Source organism: Sminthopsis crassicaudata, chromosome 1, assembly GCF_048593235.1.
Source record: "Sminthopsis crassicaudata isolate SCR6 chromosome 1, ASM4859323v1, whole genome shotgun sequence".
Taxonomy (NCBI): Eukaryota; Metazoa; Chordata; class Mammalia; order Dasyuromorphia; family Dasyuridae; genus Sminthopsis; species Sminthopsis crassicaudata.
The window spans coordinates 662,921,716-662,945,255 of NC_133617.1; positions in this window are offsets into that span (position 1 = coordinate 662,921,716).

Genomic DNA, 23,540 nt, shown 5'->3' on the forward strand with positions numbered 1-23,540 from the left:
GTATCCCTGCTGTTTAGCACCACTGTACCTAGCACATAATCTATCTTTAATACATAGTTATTGAACAGAATTGGAGTAATTATAACTGAACTACTAACGGTGCTTTTTACATAGTACTAAGTAATTACTGAATTATTGAACATTTGGACTATATCTCATTTTAAGTGGCAACAGCACTTAAGAACATACTGAAGTGAATGGGTTAGCCTAATCACATAAATCCATGCACACAGTATCCCTACTTTTACTATTAGACATTTAGGAGTCCACTTTGAAGATAGAGGAGAAAGATCCCATAAGTTGCTTTTTTTGTTTTTTTAAAGGAAGCTGAAAAAAATAAGAGAATCCTATATACCTTTTTCCTTATCTTTAACATATCTTTGCATGAATGACCTATGGTGATAAAAACATGAGAAAAAAACAGACAGGCTTTTATAGATGATTTCTAGAGGAGACTTCGTTTTTATAACCATGTAACTGAATTAAAAGATATAGAGAACACAGGGTGGAATGGGGTGTAGGGTTGTCCCTTATCATTTGTTTAAAAAGATTTGACTGACAGAATGCATCACTGAATGCTATCCTCAGATATTTTCCATGCATTGATCAACATTTTATAAAATTCTTTGACAAATATGATTGTAATTAATGATTTGCCAAGGGCTCACGTTAAAACTATATAAAACTAGGAAACATATGCTTACCCAAGATGTTAGCAGCTGCCTTTTAGTATAATCTGCGTATTATCTAAACATAGGGATTTCTTACTGATCTTCAGGTACTCATTAAATGACATTGTAATTTTCAGTAGTATTGAATTTCCAGTGAAATTCACAAAATGCAAAGATGTTAATCTAACCATCCACAATAAAATAAGGTAAATGAAAGTTGCATATTGCTTGACTTTTGATGTACAAAGTAGGGAATGGCATCTCCCTCAAGGAATCTGTGATCAACCAATAGGATGTTAGAAATATGGACTGAATTGCTATATTCCCCAGGGGTAACTGCTATGGAGGCTTGTCTCCCATTCAGTGGCACCACTTAATTGCTTTACCCTTTATCTCCTAAATGTTCTTCTACTTGGCCTCCTTCAACTAATGATTTGTGGCTTTGCAAGCTCCAACATTCTGCCTTCTCCATTTCTCTTCCCCATTTCTACCTATCCTCCACACCATGCCTTGCCAATAGCATGGGATGTTAAGAAAAGTTCCAGCATTGGTGCATTGGCTATAGCACTGGCTGAAATAGTGCATTGACCCTCCTAGCAGCAAGGAGTCTATTGCATTTGAGGAATTATGACTCCTGAAGTCCTGAACTTTTATGTCTTGGACAACCCAGAAACTAGTTTGGAGCCATAGTTCTCTAAAAGAATTGTTTCAAAAACAGTTTCTTTGCCTTTTTAAGGAAAAACTATCCTAGTTTTAGATATTGCATCTGCCACACTATTCATTTCTTAGTAAATGCCAGTGGTTGCCTGTTCCCTATAGAATAAAATGTCATTTCATCTTTTTTAGAAAAAGAGAACATTGGACTAAATTGCATCTAGGAAATTAGTGTTTAATGATGCCACATTTCTTGTCTCAAAAAATAATCTTTTGAATACTAGTATTGATGTTATATATATGTGAATAAAGGATTACTATAACCTCAAAAGAAAGAAAATTAAAAATAGTGCAAAGAGCCAGGAAAAGATATATCTACTGATTTTTTTTTAAAATGTGCATACCACAGTACATTTCCAATAAAAATGTACTCTAAAAATAGTGGCAAAACATCAAAGATGTATGTGGTTGTTAAAGGAGGTCAGCTATTTAGGTGTGAGCTGACAACCGTAAAAACTAATATAATTTTGGCTGATCAGTAGAAATATAGTACAGAATAAGAAAGCTAGTAGTGCTGCTATATAATTTGGAACTTGTCTTGAATATATTCATGGCTAATAATAAACTAGTGTTAAGCTAAATGAGAACAGTCAAGTTGGTGAATAAGTATGATAGAACTGTCTAAAAATGTAATAGTCTAATCTATCTTGTGAGATACTTGAGGTCACTGAAACTCTTGAAAGAGATACTGAATAGGCTAAGAATATCATAAAAAGATTTTCTGCATGGGATAAGAAGTAATTACCTCAGGTTCCCCAGTTGTCTACCCCATACAGAGGGAACTTGATAAAGTTAATTTTTCTCCTGAAGTACTCAAGGCCTATATATGAATAATTTATATGGTCCAAGCTGTTAGACTTTTTGTACAACTCATTCCTTTGACAGAAGGGTAAGGGAAGTTATTCTGTATTTTTGTTGTTGCAAAAGGTGGTTGCAAGTTTGTTATATTTAACTGTTTTTTTCGCATTTGGTTTTTTGAATCCTGTGGATCTAAAATAGTTCCTTTTAAAAGCTTTCATTTCTGATATGTGAGATAAAGGAAAATGTTCCATTTCTAGTTCAATTTTACATTTTGTCCTTGAATACTAAAAATAATGATAAATGAATGTTTTGCTTATTTTTTTAGTTAAAATGATTGTTGGTAGAATATAAGAATACATCTATAATTATCAATAAGAAAAACACATTTTGATTTCAAAAATTCTTTTATCAATATTTAATATTTAATTTTTTTATAGTAATGATTTCTTTTGGCAAGAGAAAATAACTAGTTTTTGGACCACTCTTTACAAAAAGTAATAGTACTTATTTTTTTCCAATTATGTGTAAAGATAGTTTTCAACAGCAATCTGATATAGAAAATACATGTACAAACATGCTAAACATTTTCCCACATTAGTCATATTGTGAAAAAGACTCAGAATGAAAGGGAAAAACCATGAGAAAAATTAATACAAAAAATGAAAATAGTATGCTTCAATCTGCATTCAGACTGTACTTTTTTTCTTTGGATATGTTCAGCATTTCCATCACAAGTTTCTTGGATTGTTGCATTGCTGAGAAAAGCTAAGTTGGTCATAGTTGATCATCGTATATCACACATAGTTGCGTGTTATCGTGTACAATGTTTTCCTGGTTCTGCTCACTTCACTCAGTATGAGGTCATATAAAAGTCTTTCCAGGTTTTTCTGAAAGATGTAGGCTCCCAACATTTTTTATTTCCTTGATAGCTATAAGGTAGTACCTCAGAGTTATTTTAATTTAAATTTTTCTAATCAATAGTGATTTAGTGCATTTTTTCATAAGACATTAAATAACTTTAATTTCTTTATCTAAAAACTTATGAACCACTCGAGGCAAGTATATTGTCCATCTTTGCAGTTACTCAGTGTATATCTTTTTTTATCTAGCTTTGTATTTTCATTGGTTTAAGGAGCTAATAGGTAAAGAAAGACCCTATCTATGCCAATGCAAATTGACAGCTGTGATTTAAATGTTTATAAGAAAGTTGCCTGGACATAGGGTTAAGTGACTTGCCCAGATGATGTTGTAACCAGTACATATGGAGCTTGAAGCCAGTTAGCTTTTACTTAGTCTTCTCCACACTCTATGCCATACTGCTTTTCATAATTTATAATACTTTATTAATACAGTTTAGATTGAAGTTCTTACCAGAATAGTTCATGTTTGATTTTGGGGGATTCTTTGTTTTCAATGTCCTGTCAGTGATCTCATTAGTGAAGTTTTGATGACATAGTATGGTGTAATATAGTGCCTTGTTAGCCTCAGGACCCCTTTACTCTCTTAAAAATAATTAAAACTTCACAAGGAGCTTTGGTTTATGGAAGTTATCTATGTCAGTATTTACCATATTAGAAATTAAAATGTTTTAGTGGTATTTTGAAAATAATTTTTACTTTGCAGACTCCCTGCAAGAGTTTCAGGGGATCCCACTTTGAACACCTTTGGTATCATGGATTTTTGAGATATGAAGTCAGATTACCCAGATCAAATAAAGATTCTTAAACTGGGAGTTGAAACCCTATATAGAGTAATGTACCTGAATGTAAGGGTTGTGAAATTATGATTTATTATCGGTAAATGTTTGATTTGTATACCTAACTTATATACCTATATACTTGGGGTTGCATAAACATTTCTCAGGTAAAAAGAGGTCATGAGTGGGAAAAGTTTAAGAGGCCCTAATCTAGGTTGAAATTTTAAAACATTTTATTGACTGAAAGATATCAGCAAGTTACCTAACCCCTCAGAATGTTTTCTTATATTTAAAATGGGAACAATAATACTTGGCAAGATTTATTTTACATGTTATTATGAGAAAAACAATTTGAAAATGTTAATGTGTGAATTATTTCCCCCTTTTAATCTGTCAATATTAATATTTTTATATATCAAGGATATATATTCTTTTTATATGTCAGGATAGAAATTTTGAGTATATTGCATTAGACGAAGTTTCCCCAATACTTCCAGCTAGAGTTTTGGAGGCCTAGAGCTCTGCTTTCATTCCATTGCATTGTGGCTTGGATCCAGGAACCCGACTTTTTCTATTATCCTGCCTCCAAATAAGAAGCTGTTTAAATATGCTGATTCTCTTTCTTCTCTTTATTTACATATATCTTCACCTTTTTTAATATGTGAAATTAGACTTTATAGATTTTATTAAATCTGGAACAAAAGAAGTTATACTTGATTTAATTTTGAAAGTATTATAGACAAATTTTAAATTGTATTTGGATATGGATTGGAGAAATATAAAGAAAAATTGGAAGAAATGTGATTTTTATTATCATGATAGTTGTTAAATCCCCACAGGAACAAATCTTAGTTTATTTAGTATGTACAAAAGAAAAAAATGGATTTCTTTCAGTGATTAAGGCATCCTGTCAGATTTAACATACCAGATAGGATCTGACTTTCAAAAGATTTAAGAAGTAATCTATATCCCTAGGAAGTTTGTCATTAACATTTCTTCATAGCTCTTTGCTTAAACCGATTTTTCCCCATTTTCCCCATTCTTGAGTAAGCTATAGAAGTTGGCTTCAAAGATAATGCATGTAAATTGTTTTGCAAACCTTAAAATTCTATCTAAATGTGAGCATTATTAATATCACTGGCATTTTCAGTATCCATAAACAGCCTGATTTGGCTATAATACAGTACAAATATCAGGAAAAATTTAATGAAATTATGATGATAAAATGAAACTTATTTCAATGTGTCTTTCCTGCCTATCTCTTTGTGTAGTACTGCTCTTAGTCACAAGAGGGCAGAAGTGTTTATTAGTTCATTTTATGTACAACTAGTGTTGAAAATAGTTTGCTTTGAGGGTGATATTAGATCTGATTTGACTTTTCTTGGGTCAAATTAAGATCTAATATCACCTTTAAAGCAAACTGAAAAATAACCAGAAGTTTAAAAAAATAGATCTTCTTTCTTGGACGACTTTTTTAGAAGAAATTGACATTTAATTTCTGATTATTGTTCAGCATAGTTAACATTTCTGGTTGAAAAAAATTGTCAAAGATCTGTGTAAACTATAAATGAAACTCTAGTCAGTTGGAAAGATAATGTTCTCTGAGCTAGAGCTCTATTGAAAATAGGGAGAAATGGTTTGTATTTAATTACACAGCCTTCCTAGAATTTCAGGACAACTGAATTGGTGTATTTAGTTGGGAATTTGGGGCTTTTGAAAGCATTTGTGAAATTTTCTGTTTAGTGTTGACCCTGGAAACTTGAAAGCAAGTAACTTTAAAAAAATTACCTCTAAGCATCAACAATCTCCTGAAAAATCCAGGTATCAAAACATCCTTATATATGGGAAGTGCTTTCAAATATGGCCAGTTTCCCAGATATCTACTCTGTAACTTTTCCCTTATTCTATTTTTCCATATTTTAAAAATGAGATTTTATTGATATTTTCTATTTCTTTTGTAACTATTGTTATTCCAAGTCTCCCTCCACCTTCTGCTCCCAGAGGACCATTCTATATGACTAATGGTGCTTTTTAGAAAGGAAAAAAAAAATCAACAATAACTGGTGATACATTAAAAAGCCTGAAAACATTTAATGTGAAACATCTGTGGATTTACCACCTCTATAAAAGGACAGATTGGTCTCTCTTCAAGCAGAAAACTGCTTGATCTTTATAATTTAGTTACCTTTTGTTTTTGGTATGTCATTTTTTCCATTTATATCATTGTAATTTCTCTCTGTATGTATATATATACACACACGCACTTACACACACACACACACACACACACACACACACACACACACACACACACACACACACACCTTTCTTGGCTCTGCTTGCTTCATTATGCATTGGTCCATTTAGATGTTTCCATGCTTCTCTGTATTTATCATATATATAATTTCCTACAACATAGTAATATTCCATTACATTCATGTAGCAAAATTTGTTTACCCATTAGCCATTTGATGTGTATATACTTTGTTTCAAATTCTTAGCTATCACAAAAAATTGCTGTTACAAATATTTTGGAGTACATGGGGACTTTCTTTATATTAATTGCTTCCTTGGGGTATATAAGCCCCATAATGCAATTTCTGGTTGTGGCCATTTTATTCATTTTATTTGCCTAATTCCAAATTGTTTTGCGAAATACTTGTACAGTGATGATCAACTGTGATGGATTTGGCTCTTTTCAACAATGATGTGATTTCAGGCAAATTCCAATAAACTTGTGATGGAAAGAGTCATTTGCATCCAGAGAGAGGACTTTGGGGACTGACTGTAGAACACAGTGTAATATTTTCACCTTTTTTTTTTTCTTCCATTTTTTGATCTGATTTTTCTTGTGTAGCATGCTAACTATGGAAATATGTATAGAAGAATTGCACATGTTTAACCTATATTGGATTGCTTGCTGTCTAGGGGAGGGGGTAAGTGATAAGGGAGAGAAAAAGATATGAAACACAAGGTTTTTACAAGGATGAATGTTGAAAACTATCTTTGTATGTATTTTGAAAAAAAAAAAAAAAAGCTTTTATAAGGAAAAAAACCAAAATAGTTGTACCATTTCACAATAACTTCTCCAATAACATTTATGTACCTATTCTTCTCCAATCCTGCAGGCATCCTTGATTGTTGCCATTTTTTGATCATTTTTGTTCATTTTACAGGGTGTGAAATAAAGCCTCAGGATTGTTTGGATTTGCATTTCTCTTTTAACTAGTGATTTTGAGCATTCTTTCATGTGATTGTAAAGATTATAGTTTTTTTGAAAACTATTTGTTTATATCCTTTGACCATTTATCAATTAAGGAATAGCTAGTAAACATATATATATATATATATATATATGTATATCTTTTAGTTGTTTGTATATCTTGAATACAAAATCATTTTTAGAGAAATATGATAAAAAGATTTTCCCTCATCTTTCCAATTCAGTTCTTATGCTAGGTTTATTAATGTCTGTGCAGAAGCTTTTCAATTTCAGTTAATCAAAGTGATCTATCTTATCTTTTTCATTTGCCTCAGCTTCTTGTTTCAATAAGAATACTTCATTCCATAGTTGTGATCTCTTCTTCTAATTTTTTATAGTATGATCTTTAATATTAACATCATGTATTTATTTAGAATATGTTGTGGAATGTGTCATAAGATGTGAATCTAAACTTAATTTTTTCCTAGACTGTTTTATAGTTTTCCCAGCAGTTTTTTAATTAAATAAGTTTTTCCTTTAATTAATGCTTTCTACTTTATCAAACATTAGATTTTTGAAGTCTATTGTTTTCAAATCTCCTTTGTCTAGCTTGTTCTGTTGACCTCTCTCTTCTTTAACCAATACCAAATGGTTTTTTGATGATGCTTTATAATCATTATTAACAACAATAAGAGAAGGAAATTAAAAGATTACAGATAAGTACAGCAGAGATAAAACTATCCATGTTTGGTGATAATATAATTTTCTTGAAAAATCTTGAGAGATCAGCAAAGACCCATTTGAGACAATAGCTTTAGTAAGGATGCAGGCTAAAAAAAAATATTCCTCAAAAATCAATAGCATTTTAATATAATAGTAGCAAAACATTCAATATAACTAAATAATACATAAAATATTTTCTTTCTCCAAAGCACACAAAAGACTTGTATAGATTCAGTTACATAGTGCTTCTTAAAGAAATAAGAAATAGCTGGAGCAATATTTAGTTTATCTAATAACTAAGCCTTGCCAATAGAATAAAAATGACCATATGTGGGGCAGCTAGGTGGCACAGTGGAATAGAGCACTAGTTCTGAAGTCAGAAGGATCTGAATTCAAATCTGGTCTCAGACACTTAACACTTCCTATCTGTGTGACCCAGCACAAGTCACTTAACCCCAAATGCCTCAGCAAAAAAACAAACAATAACCCCCCAAATGACCAAAATTAATTTACACTTTTAATGCCTTGGCAATCAGAGTATCCAAGCAGATTTCATAGAACTTGATAAAATAACAAAATTCTTGTGGAAGAACAAGAGCTAAATTATTAATCTTATTTAATCCAATAGACATTTGTTAAATACCTAAAATATGTTGGACTGTGTGCTAAATCCTCTGGTTACAATTAGTAGAAAGGCAATCCCTGTCCTCAACAAGTTTACCATTAAAGGGAATACAGTAACCAAAAAGGAGGCAGGAAAGTGGGAGGGAAAGTGAGATTTCATCATGGAACAGGGTTAGGAGTAAGGATGGGAAAAGAACACCAAAGTGTACCCTTCATGGAAACATCTTATTCCTTACAGTTAAAACTAGGTGAAGGCAGAAGACTCAAAGTAGAATCATCTGAGAGAACAGTTGCAGCCCTCTAAAGGAGTAGATTGTGATAATTTTGGTATTCTGCTCTCTAAATAAAGAAGAGATTGAGGTAAATGGAGTCATATTAAAGGAAAAGATGAAGTGGCAATGGAAGGGATATTTTTCCACTTCTGATAGTCCTTTTTTTCTTATTATTACAATATTAGTCTCTCTCACTGAAGTTTGTCATTATTTAGTTGGCAGTTATGAGAGACCAGATAATCATAAAACAAGCAGGACGAACTAATTGATATCTAATATTCCTTTCAGCTTAGAATGATTTGTGACTTTTTTTGTGCATGTCTTGTATCCCAGTCACTTGTCACAGTGCCTTATGCATAGTAGACAGTTAATAAAAAATTTTCCTAAATAACTAAGTTCTTTTCCAACCTTAAGGTTCTCTTGTTTGATCAGAACACAGTCTACATTTGAAACTTCGGATTATGTTCAGATAGAGATGTTTGTCTTTTCTGGATTCTTTTGGCTTTGGTGGTATGTACAGTGCAATGAGCAATGAATTTGGAGTCAAGAGGATCTTGTTAAAAACCTCTTTTCTACAAGTCATTTAACCTCCCAAGGCTTAGATCTGCCTAATTAAGGTTGAATTGGATGACCTCTGATATCTTTTTTATTTCTAAATCTGTGATATGATCCTATTATAATGTCACATAATTATATTCTCAGACAAAAACTTGATTAATTTAGTCTGGGATCAGTTCTCATTTACTATTGACATATTGAGAAGCTGGAAACATTCTTTTGGTTCTTTCAAGAATATTCCCACCATCAGGTCACCTCACCCTCTACTTTATATCCTGATAATACTGAGACTCCCTCTTCCTCCTGTGAAAGCTTGCAGCTTTTAAGCAGCAGCTAAGAAAGATATCCCAGATACTCTAGAGGGAGGTAGTGTTCGGACCTTGGATTCCAGAATTCTAAATAAAAATACCACCTATAGAATTACAAAGTTCTTCCTTGCAGGAAGATGGAAAAAGCACTGATTGGGAGAGTTAGCAACACAAGGCATCAATAGTAGCAGCAGTCTAGTTCTTCCAGCTGCTAGTGTTGTGATCTTAACCTAGTCATTTGATCTCTTTGAAGATCTGTTTCTTTTTATAGAAAATGAGTATAATGATTCTTATCTTGCTAGTAGCCTTGTTAAGATTACAAGACATAAGAGATGAGAAATTGCCTAGTAAAGAGACCTTATCCATGCAAATGGTAACACTTTATAGAAAAGAGCATTAGAAGGCAAAAATACTACTCACTGGTAAATATAGTCATAGCTTATATAGAAGGGGTGATGGCTGATTAGAATGGTTATCCCAGCAATTCAGGCCTGCTCTGACTTGTCTTCTCTCTGCTGTCTTAGTGGAAGTCTGTAGACAGTTGTTCATTGGTAGGCATGGAAAGCTGTTTACATCTTGTCCTACTTGCATTCTTAAGCCCTAGGGCATCTTTGCTAGGAAGTTAGATCCTTGCAGACAGATTGTAAAGTAAGCTTATTAAGGCCGGTGATAATGTTTTAACCTGCTTTTGCTGAGCATTTTGTTTATGGGTCTGTAATAATTAGTATAAAACTATTTTTCTCTAATTTTCCATTATCAAATTCTTGGTTTTTTTTTTTTTTTTTTTAAGCTGTGGGGCTTGTCATTTGTTAAATAGCCTGATTAGAATAAACTAGAAATTATGTGATTTTTTACCTACTTTGAAATTTCTTGGCAAATCTCAGGGATTTGACTGAAATAATTATATCCTAAAGTTAAAATTGAATGTTGAAAGATTATTTTGGGACCTCAGTCTTTTACCCTTTCTTCAATTGAAGTCTCCTGAGCTTTCCTTTTTCTTAGTTGTTTTGACATTGTAGTGAATCATGAATGACTATTATTTCGTTTCTTCCCAATTAAATTGGTAAGACATTAAAAATGGTGAAACTATTATTAACAATTTATTGTTGCTAATACCCTATCATGACTTTGGTACAATCTTATTTTCGATTTTGTTTGTGGTTGGATGATGACTTCCTAGCTTTCTTTAGAATTCATGTATGTACAGCATCATCAAATTTATTAAGTGACTGGTGAGGTAGCTTAAGTACTAAGTACTAAATATACTGTATCCTAATTTTACAAATGAGAGAACTCTTAAGTGATTTGCTCACTGTTGTTCAGAAAGTATTACCTAGAATTACTTGTGACTTAGTTCTACCATTACACATTGCTAGTATTTTTACTATATTTCTGCATTTTGTGATTAAAGGGAATAGAACTCGGAAATTATACATGTAGCTATAATTCCTATTAGCATTTACTTGAACATTGACAAAATTGTAGTGTATTATGTAAAAATAACCCCTAATCTTAATGTAAAATCCATCATCCATTCATTTTAAAAAGGCACAATTCTGGAGGTTATGCCTTCCCTTCAAAACTTTGAATGACTTTTTTTTGTCTGTAGGATAAAATATAGATTTCTCAGCTTATTCTTAAGGTCCTCCATTATTTGTGTTTAATGTACTTTTCAGCTTATTTTACATTATTCTCTCTTACTTTATAACCCAGCCAAAATGGACCAATAGCTTATCTGTTTCCTACCTTTGTACATTTATAAAGCCATTTGCCATCCTGAGATGCATGCCTTCCTCATTCCAGACTTTAGAGTTCTAATCTTTTCTTGGCCCAGCTCAAGAGCCAATTCCTCTGTCAAGCTTTCCCTGACTTCCCCAAATGCTAGTGCTTTCTTTCTTAAGTTACCTTGTATTTTTCTAAAAGTGTACATGTTGTACTTCCTTCCACTTCAGTAGAATGTAATGAATGTCCTTGAATGAAGTTCTAGTTTTTTTCCTTAGTACCTATTATAGATAGCACTTTACATATAGTAGATAGTTTAATAAATTTTTGAATTGGACAGTCTAAAAATAGGGATTGGACTATGCAATCTTGGACCATCGAGGTGGTTAGACCACAAGGAAGCACACTAGGCTTGGATTTAGAAGAGATTTAGGTTTAAATCCAGGTGTAGTACTTACAACAGTAAATTGTGTAACAGTAGACAACTCTCTCTGAATTCCACTTTTCTCTTCTGTAAAATGATGAAAATAATACCTACAGTACTTGACTTCACAGACTTGTTGTGAAGATCAAATAGATCATCTTTTGAGCAAACCAACAAGGAACTAAGCCCTCTTTTTTATAGTTTATCCCTCTTCCCTGAATGAACAATTCATTTTCTTTTTTTCCCATTTCCTTCGTCATGCCCTAGCTTTCATTTCCCCTGCTATCTGTCCCGTGACATGTGGCTAGCCCTTTTAAGATTATTTTCATTTCTTTGAATATTAATATAATTTAAATACTTTAAGGTTTAGAAAAGTTTTATTTTTGTTTCTTTCAGTCCCTTCACTTTCTTTTGCCTTTACAACTCTGTTAAAATTCAACCCATGTCTTCCTAAAATGTGACTTTGACTATGTCAGTTTACCACTATGGACCTCATATGTAAAATAAGATAGTTGGAGTTACTGATCTGTAAGAGTCTAACTCTAAATTTTTATTCGACATGGATCATTTAGAACTGTAATTAAATATTCCAAATGTGGTCTTATCAAGATAGGACAAAAAGACTGTCATATTAAGTAGATCATTAGCTTGCCATTAACATGATTTCATTTGGGGTATCTGTTTCATTCTCATTGTCATCCTTTTAATCTTCAGTTATGAGAACTGTTATGTCACACCTGAATATAAGAATTAAATTCATTAAGCATTTACTAACCATACACCACATTGCAGTCAATGTGCTAGGATCTGGGGGTGCATGATAAAGCAATCCCTGCTCCTAAATCTAAGGAATTTATAGTGTTTCAAAGGAGACACACATATATAGATAAATATCAACTATATACAACGTCCATACAAAGTAATTTCTGAAAGGGAGAGTAGGAGAACCTGGAGGAATCAGAGATTTCTTATAAAAGATTGCCTGTAAGCTGATGAATGAAAAATTTTGTTTGATGAAGTAGAGTGAAGTTCTTGACTGGTGGGTGAATTGGACTTTAAATGAGGCAGAAGGGAAGACAGCTGCCTTTTTGAGCTTCCTTCATGACTACTGGAACAAGTAATTCCTATCTGCCCATTCCACAGAAGAAAGTCTTCACATGCTAACTCACTATGGCTGCTGTGCACAAGACAGCTTCTTTGAGACACAGATAAAATTTGAGTGAAAGATGGATCCCAAAGGTGGATGAGCAGCTCTTAAAAGGGCTCAGCAATCCCTCACACGAGAAGTGCTAGTTCTTCCAGAACACCCTATACATTCCATTTATCCTAAAGACAAAGGAGAGCCACTGAAACTTTTTAAGCGGGTTATAGGATGAGACCTATGTTTTTTTGCTTCTATGTGGGAAAATTGATTGAAGATGGGAAAGACATAAAAAAATTAATTGATTGAAGATGGGAAAGACATAAAAAATTTAATTAGGAGGCTATTGTAATAATGCAGTATAATGGACAAAATTTGGCAACTGGATGCATATGAGGGGTAAGATTAAGTGATTATTAAGTGATGAGATGCCTACTATCTCAAAGACTTGGGAACTAAGACTATTACTTTCTATTTGTATATTCATTTCTTAGCGCGGTGTTTGGCAGATAGTAAGCATAAAAGAAATGCTTTTTTTTATTCATTTACTCTTCAGAGTTTTATATGTGATAAGGCAGCACAAGTATCCATCAGTGAAAACTTCTTTTGGATCCTGTAACAGATTAGGAGATTAGATTTTTTTTTTTTTTTTTTTTTTTTTTTTTTTTTTTTGGAGGCTGGGGTTAAGTGACTTGCCCAGGGTCATACAGCTAAGAAGTGTTAAGTGTCTGAGACCAAATCTGAACTCCCGACCTCCTGAATTCAGGGCTGGTGCTCTATCCACTGCACCACTTAGCTGCTCCTAGGAGCAACTTTTAAGTGCAGTTCTTGTTTAAACACATTGCTATGAAAGAGAAAATGGAGCATTACTGAAAAATCTGGAGTATTTTGTTTTAGTTATGGGTTTGGTAAAAGGTGTGTTGTATTATATTAGATCAATTGATGGAACTGGGTGAGGGGATATTTAATTTAAAAAAGAGATGTTCTGGTGGAACATTTGGAAAGTTGTCTTATAAAAGAAGGATTAATCTTATTCAGCATGATCCCAAAGAGAATTTGGACTAATGGATAGAGGCAACAGTAAGGCAAATATCAGCTAAATGAGGAATAACATAATAATAATTAGAGCTATCCAGAAATGGGTTGTGTTTCTTTGAAAGATAAACATCTCATTAGATATATTTATTAAGTGCCTACTATGTGAAAGATGTTGTGTGCATTTACTAAGATTTTTTTTGTACTGGTGGTTTCCTAGCCATCTCTCCTCTCTCCTGTAAAAGTGCAGTTGACTTTGTCAATCCAAACAATAGGAATTTACATTTTTTCTTAATTTAATTTGGCTAATAAATCAGTCCCCAATTGTTGGAATTAGTCTGTCATCAGACATTTTAGCTATTTATTTTAGTTTCATCTTCAGAAAATTTGGTAACTATATAATCTGTATCTTCATTCAAGTCAGTGATAAAATACTTAATAAAAATGAGCCTAAGATTAAAGCCTTATTATAACATTTCATGGAAATCTTCCCTCAAGGTTAATGTCAATTCAATAATCACCACCCTTTGATTCCCATCAGTCAGTTTTGAAAATATTTAAATGTTATCTATTCCACATCTCCATTTTTTTTGCAAAAACATGAGAACTTTTTTTTAAACATGCATTGCTAAAACAGATTGAATTACATTTTTAAAATTTATATTTATAGACTTAATCCATTGATTCCCACTCTTTACAAGCTACATACTCAATGACCTATGAGCAAAAATCCATTTCTCTATCATATTTGTAGGAGTTAACATAACCTTCTTGTCTTAACAATTTAAGCGCCATATTAAGATTCAGAATGGAAAGATACTTCAGAGATCAACTACTTGACTCCATATTTTTATGAGGAAACTGAAACCCAGAGAGGATTCAGGCAAAGTTCTCTAAGCCCAAAAGTCCAGGTCATCTTTGGTCTTGTTGTTGTATTTAAAGTAGTTTTTAAAAAATAGCAGTCTTTTTATTTTCATTGGCTTTCATCATAAAATTTATATTGTTAATAGTTTTATTATTCCCAAATTTGTTATAGGCCCTTCACATCATTGTAGTAATCCTTAAGTACTTTGCTTTCATCTTCTGCATGTCTTCAAAATATAAATTGGTTGATTATTTCTTATGTAATGAAATTTATTGCTTTATCCAGTTCCTTAATGCCTTCCTCATTGATATTGGTTAAAATGCCTTCATTAAGAACATCCCTTTTCTCTTGAGCCAACCTTGGGATCCTAGCTTTCTTTTCTCTTGATTTTTAAAAATCCACTCTAGCTGCATCTAGAATGTATGTGATTTTCCCTTATTTGTTAGAATAGATCTTTCAAGTAGATATCAAAATTGCTCCAGAATAGCAGTTCATGTCTTCAGTTTATCTTTTGAAGAAGGAAATTCTCAGATTATGGTTTTCTAACCTCTTTACCTTTGATGGATGGTGCTGTTCATCCATGTCTAAATGGGCTGCCCTTTTTGAAACTCCTTCACTTAATTATTTTCCTTTTAGCCAGTCTTCCTTCCAGGAAAACTCATTGGTTCTGGCTCTTAGAAGTTCTGTCTCTGTCTTAATTCCTTCAAACTTTGGGGGAGTTTCTAATTCATTGAAAGTAATTGAGAGATGACTATAGTTCAGTGTGTTAGGTTTGTACTAGGACTTTTTCAATAATAAATAGCCATTCTACATGTTAAAAAATTCTTTGGGTGGATATCTCAAATGTATTCAGTATCGATGATAAGCATCTATATATGTTTCAAGATTATCAACTTTTTAGGACTATAATACTTAAAATAGTTCTATAATGAAATAACTTTTTTTTTTTTTGTACTTTTGCAGGTGGATTTCTGGATGTGTGATACTTGGTGTGTTTTTTTAATTGAACTTTCCATGTGGATTATAGTTCCCAAAACTGCTGCTTTCTTCATCTTATGGAAGAAAATTGATATGATAGGCTATCATTTGACAGGAAAGGGGATCACCTGAAGGTAAGTGTCATTTTTTCCAGGTCATTTACCAATACTTAAATCTTTCCTTTAGCAGAATGACAGAGCAGATCTGTTATTTGACCAATATTTGATCAATATTAAGAAATCTAGAAGTGAAATTGCTAATTTGCTGGTAGGAGAATTGTAGAAGAGGGTTAGAAAATGAGCTGCTTTAAATATTTATATATGTCCTTTTCCATTTTTTACAATTTCTTTGGGATACAGACTTGGTTATAGTATTGCTGGATCAAAGAGTATGTACAATTTTATAGCCCTTTGGGCATTATTCCAAGTTGCTCTCCAGAACAGTTGAATCAATTCACAATCCCACCAACAATGTATTAATGTTCCAGTTTTCCTATGTCCTTTCTAACATTTATCATTTTCCTTTTCTGTCAGATGAGCCAATCTGAGAAGTATGAGGTTTCTTTTCCCTTTTTTGTGATTTCTTTGGGATATAGAGCTAATAGTGGTATTGCTAGATCAGAGGTTATGCACAATTTGATTGTCTTTTGGGCATAGTTCCAAATTTCTCTTCAGAGTAGTTGCACCATTTCACAACTCCATCAATAATTTTGCTTTATTTCTTATTAGTTTTCTCATATATCTCTGAATTCCTCACAGGATATAAAGTAATAAGCACTAGATAAAATGGTGAAATAAGAAGAAATAGAACTATTCTGAACTATCAGAACTTTCCCATCACAACTGTCCCAAAAATATGAAACTTTATGCTGATTAGGAAATCCAAAGAAAACACCAACAGGAGTTATTTTTTTTAGCCCAGGTCAAAATAGGGAGACAGAAAGTCTGGCGTGACTAGGCCTACTGAGGACAATTAGGTAGGAATTGAGCCTATCATCTAGTTGCTGAAGGAGAATTTACAGTTATGCGCAAGGGCAAAAAAGAGATCTTGGATCTAGGAGGATCTAGTTTGATACAATAGAGTATAGAAACCAATTGCCAATAGGCAGTTCTGTTGCTTATAACCTAAATCTGGGCTCCAGATCCATTGAGGACTGAGAGGGCAAACTAGGAAATGAAGACTAAAGAACGGAATGTTAACTAGGCAAGGAGTAGGAACTGAGGTAGCAGCAGCAGTTGTATGGTTCTGACTTTGGGAGTTGAGCAAAAATTTCAGATATATACCTCAGTCCTATCTGAATCTTGCAGGAGATTACCAAGGGTAGGAGCTAGTTCTATTCCTCTGAATCTTTAAGAGTTTTCCAATGACTGATGGTGGCTTAAATCTTTAGAGTTTTCCAGTGACTAATGGTGGCTGAGTCCAACAGAAGTCTCTTGGAGCTTTGACCAGTAACAAGCCCATGTTGTGTTATAAAGAGCAAAATCAACTTCAGGAACATGAACTTAGACCAGGAAGGCAATTTTGGGTACATTAAAAGCTTACAGGTTTTGTCATATTATCAAATGAGATAATATTTATAAAGTGCTTAGCACATCATAAGTGCTTAATAAGCATTTGTTTCCTTTCTCCTTTCATCTCCCTATCCACTGCCCAAGCTGTTCTTGAGATTTTTGAAGAAGACAAGATATAATAAACTTGGAGAAAGCAGCAATATATGACCTCAAACAAAAAACAGAAACACATCTGACATAAGTATTCCCAACAGAAACACACAGAGCTTGGCCCTATCACAAACTCTGATAAGGTTTGGAAGAGAGAACAAAGAAAAAAAAGAATCTTGCCATACTGAACTATTATGGTGAGAAGAATGCCCTAGACACAAATCCAGAAGAATAGAATGATTGCAAAATCTACAAAGTGGAGCCTCAAAGGGCAAACATAGATTGAACTAGAATTCTTTAAAAATATTCAAGAGTTTAAAAAAATAATTCCTCACACAAGATTCCTACAACACAATAATATCCAGTTACATTGAAAAACAATTTGTTTATACTTTCCCCTTTTATGATTATTTCTTGGGACATTTAACTGATGCTAAACAGTTAGCACAATTAGGAACCAAATAGATTCCTGAAACCTTTTACAAACTCTACAAATATTTGATCCTTGTGCCAAATGTCAATACGTAATAGCCAAAGACAATACCAGTTTACAGCATGAATTTATTTGCTAAGCATTATTTAGGAAGATAATAGAAAATTATCTACAGTTGCTTCACAGTACAAAGCAGTTAAGGGGAAAGCTCTAATGGATGGCTTTGCATGAGACTCAGGTAAACCATATCTTCCTTAGAGCATGTATAAATTAAATTGGAAGGAGAGCAAATAGTATATTCATATTGATGATAGTGGGACCACTATACTTGAACTCTCTGTCTTGTCACCCAACCCCAATTTCTTGAAAAGAGTTAATTTCTTCCTTCTCACAAAGTACAAGAGATACTGAACAAAACACATCTTTGATAAAAACACCATAATTTTAAAGACACTTAAGAACTGGCTTATAAAATATTTAGAAGTTAGAAAGATTAAAAAATCAGATATTAATGATCAAGAAAGATGAGTATATATCAACACATGTGTTACTTTCTTAATACTATAAATTTTTTTATGGGAATAATGTATTGAATCATGTTATCCTTGAAAAATTAAAAAAATTAATTTCCTTTGTGAAAGTAAGTGAAGAAATTAGTTCTTGTAGACAATTTTTTACAGTACAACATATTTTTATAGCCATAATTAAGAAGTATGGTGAGGTTAAGATTCCAATGTACCTCATTGCAAAAAAATTTCAGTCTAAATGGTAACAAAATATTTTAAAGCCTCTCCTGAAAGAAAAAAAAATTTTCCAAAGTATATATTAAAATTCCAAAGCACATATTAAAATTATAAGCATTATTTTAAAAGATTCTATAATAGAATGGAAACCCAGCAGTAATTTTATTCAATAATCATCTGAACTGATATCATTTAGGTCCAAAACAGAAAAATCTGTGCATAAATAATGTTTTCTTTTTTCTTTTTCTTTTTTTTTTCCTTGATGCTGGGGTTAAGTGACTTGCCCAGGGTCACACAGCTAGGAAGTGTTAAGTGTCTAAGACCAAATATGAACTCCGGTCCTCCTGAATTTAGGGCTGGTGCTCTATCCACTGCGCCACCTAGCTGCCCCCATCTTGTGCATAAATGAGATGCTTGCTAATGTTATGAGGATTGATGCCAAGGATCCTAGAATGTTTTTATTCTTGTATGACATTTTAATTGCTTTGAACTCTAGAACACTACCAAGCTTCTCCATAAACTATGAGTTCATTTGAAAGAAATCAGCCTTTTTATGCACACTAGAAAATCAGAGTGGATGAATTTTGCACATTCCCCAGATAACAAGATATATTTGAATAGGTAGACTATTGAATTAGTGGAGGGATTGGCAAACTAGCAATAAGATAGGATGACTTCTGAATGTAAAAAATATATTGTCCATAGTCATTGGGTCATGGTTCCAGTCCTTTCTAGTGGATGGAAAAGGCTGTGATCTTAACTAGATAAGAGTTAAAATTGATTATTCCATAAAAAGGTCTTTTGTCCTTAACAAAACTCACCTTTAAACAGTGAAACCTCGAAAAGCCTTTTAGTGTAGAGAAACATTATTTCTTCTTATTTCCAGGGAAACTTATGCTTCTCCAAGAATCAAAAAAATGTTGTGATCTTTATATATGGAAGGCAGACAATTTATTGCATGTAAGGTGACATTTGTTTTATTCTATCAAATGCTTTTTTAAAGTAAACTATAATTACAATAAAGTTTTAGTGTGTAAAAATTTGAAATACGCATGAGCAAAACCTGCTAGAATGAGAAAAGCTGTCAAATGGGATCCCACCAAAAAACTTTTGCATCCTACATTTCTGATAAAAGTCAGATAGATACTCTAAGGTGGTAAGTAAAAAAAAGAAAAAAAGTTTATGTATACCAACATCGCCATAGCAATACTCTGTGGTACCAAAAAAAAGTCAAGAGATAAGAGAGGAAGGCATTTTTGGAATTAGAACATGAGCAATACTAGGAAGATTAATAGTAAATACAAAATTATGCTTAGAAAATACAAAATGCTCCAATTGGACTGGAACATAAGAGAGCACAGTCAGGTAATTTAAGCAAAGGAAAAGAAGTTAGAAACAGATTATTAAGAACTTTGAATTTTGAGTTAAGGAATTTGATATTTATGTGTCAGTTAAGTGGAATGACATGAGTACTGTGAATTAGAATGATTAAACTGTTTGATGGAGGAGAAGTTTGGAGATGTTTTCAGGAAGGATACTGCAATAGTGAGAAAACATGAGGGTCCAGGTTTGGGTGGCATTAATAATAGTGAGTGAATGCGGAGGCTATAGAGAATGAGAATAGATAAATAAGGCTTAATAATTGGGATTAATGATAAAAGATGATTCCAATGTTTTGATCATGTATGATTTGGAGAATGTTGTCATTAATTGAGATAAAAGAAATCAAGAAGAAAAATGTGTTTTCAGAAAGATTGTCACCTCTAGACATAATGAATTTATTGATATTATTGAGATATCTAGATAGGGATATTAATTAGGCAGTTGGAAATGCAAGTTTATATTTTGGAAGCAAGATCACTTGTATTTTCATGATATGATACAAACATACCAGAGATGATAAGGAAGCACTCAAGATGTGGACAAGAAAATCTTTGTCAGTGACCTTATAAGACAGACATGATGTTATAAAACAGGCATCTAGGTAAAAAACAATTACTAAATATTAATTTAAAATTATGTGAAGTATGAAAAAAACTATTTTAAACATAGATCTTTTTCATGTTGTTTTTTATTTTATTTATTTATATTTTCCAAAGGGACTTTTTAAAATTAATTTTATAATTATAACATTTTTTTTGACAGTATATATGCATAGGTAATTTTTTACATTATCCCTTGTACTGCCTTCTGTTCCGAATTTTTCCCCTTCTTCCCTCCACTCCCTCCCCTAGAGGGCAGGCATTCCCATCCATATTAAATGTGTTATAGTATATCCTAGGTACAATATATATGTGCAGAACCAAATTTTGTTGTTGTTGTTGTTATTGCAAAGGAAGAATTGGATTTGGAAGGTAAAAATAACCTGGGGAGAAAAACAAAAAAATGCTAACAGATTACACTCAGTTCCCATGTTCCTTTTCTGGGTGTAGCTGATTCTGTCCATCATTGATCAATTGGAATTGGATTAGCTCTTCTCTATATTGAAGATATCCACTTCCATCAGAATACATCCTCACATAGTATCATTGTTGTTTTTTAAAAAATATTTCACACTGAGGAAAAGAGAAAAGCCTAATTTGGAAGTGGCTCTGAGATTTAAAAGGTCTATTTTCATAGAAATTAGTCATATACTATGGACTTTGAGGAAATGCTGCTAAATGCAACTCTTTTCCTTGGTGCATATTTATATCTATATACATAAATGGTATAACTGAGTGTCTGACCCTTACACTTCCTGAGCATTACAGTTGACTGCTGTTGTCCTATATTCATATTACAATTAAGGACAGAATTATTTGATATCCTCAGCATAGATCAGCAGTTAAATTAATTATTCAAGTTTATAGAAAATACTAAGTATTCTTTTATCACTGGTATGTTTAACTTTTGTTGTAGCCTACATATATGTTAAGTATCCAAAATGTATCTTAATAGCTAATTAAATTGTTTTTTCAATTGAACCATCTCAGAAGTGTTTTGTTAGAATTCAGAAATTGACTATATACTTACAGCTCTGTATTGTAACTATCCATCTCCTCAGATATTGTTGCCTAGAAATATTGTTTTCTTTCCTTTTACTAAGGGAAACTTGTTTTAGGGATGTGTTTCTAATTTTTATATGACGATGGATCATAGGATCATAGATTTTGGAGTAGGGTAAGTAGGCTCTTATGTGATATAATTTGAGTACTACTAAAAGTTTTACCTGGTCCAAAATCTCTTTATCAGCCTGTTAGAGGGCTTGAAATTCCCATTATTTCTTGAGTAAAGATATTATCTTCTTATGAATCACTTATTATATTTCGAATTCTCCTGAGAAGGTCATGCTATATAATTAGGCATTAATGCAAGCTACATAGCCTGTGGTCCTCCTGACTCCAGGGCTAGGACTCTATCCACTGTGCCATCTAGCTGCCCCCAACTACTATATTGCTCAGGTTGGTCTACGGATCTGAGGTGAGGAAAAAAAAGAGAAGTTTAGATGTCATGAAGTAGTGAATGAAAGTCAAGACCATAAGTCCTTGTTTAGGTATGTTAGGATGTAGAAGCCTACGCCTGCATGAGGACACTGAGATGTTCTTTTTTTTTTTTTTTTTAATTTTATAATTATAATTTTTTTGACAGTACATATGCATGGGTAATTTTTTTACAGCATTATCCCTTGTACTCACTTCTTTTCCGAATTTTCCCCTCCCTCCCTCTACCCCTTCCCCTAGATGACAGGCAATCCCATACATGTTAAATGTATTACAGTATATCCTAGATATAATATATATGTATAAAACGGAATTTCTTGTTGCACGGTAAGAATTGGATTCAGAAGGTAAAAGTAACCTGGGTAGAAAGACAATAGTGCAAATAGTTTTCACTCAATTCCCGACACTGAGATGTTCTTTAGCAATATAGTGCCAGATGAGAGGAGAAACAGTGTCTTTCTGTCAGATCAGTCCTCACTTGCTTTTGCTGGTTCTTCATCTAAAGTTGTCCATAACCCTTAAGTCTTTGTTTTCAGTCCTCTACTTTTTTTGCTTTCTACTATTCCACTTGATGAATTCATGAAAAGCTCCCATGGATTCAATTTTTTTTTTTTAGTTTATTTTTAATACACATTGTTTTATGAATTATGTTGGGAGAGAAAAATCAGAGCAAATGGGAAAAACCATGGGAGAAATTTAAAAAAAAAGTAAACATAGCATATACTGATTTACATTCAGTCTCCTTAGCTCTTTCTCTGGTTGCAGATGACATTTTTTGTCAAATGTCTATTGAGATTCCTTTGGATCACTAAATTACTACTGAGAACACCAAGCCTTTCATAGTTGATCATTTCACATTCTTGTTATTATTGTGTACAATGTATTCCTGTTCTTCTTGTTTTGCTCAGAATCCATTTTTGTACATCTTTTCAGGCCTTTCTAAAATCAGCTTATTCATCATTTTTTATAGAACAATAAAATTCCATTGCCTTCATATGCCACAACTTGTTCAGTCATTCCCCAACTGATGGACTTCTATTCATTTTCTAATTCTTTGCTATCACAAAACGAGCTGCTACAAATAGTTTTGCACATGTGGGTCCTTTTCCCTCTTTATGATTTCCTGGGATACAGACCTAGTAATGGCACTGCCGAGTGAAAGGGTATGCATAGATTATTCTGGGGCATATAAGTCACCAAGGATATTACCTTCTCTTACCTGCATTAATGGAAGAAAGCAATGATATTAAATTTACCTACTCCCTGTCGGAAGATGAGTGAATTCTTTTTAATTGCTGTATTTGTGACCTTTTCCCCAATCTAATTTTTTCTTGATTTTTCAGCAGCATTTAATACTCTTGAGCTTTCTGTTTTCCTGGATGTGCTCTCCTCTCTGATTTTCTTGACTTTAGTCTTGTTCTCCTTTGTTCCAAAACACTTAGCAAGATGTTAGCACAACACCTCCAATATATTAGATATATAAGTTCTGG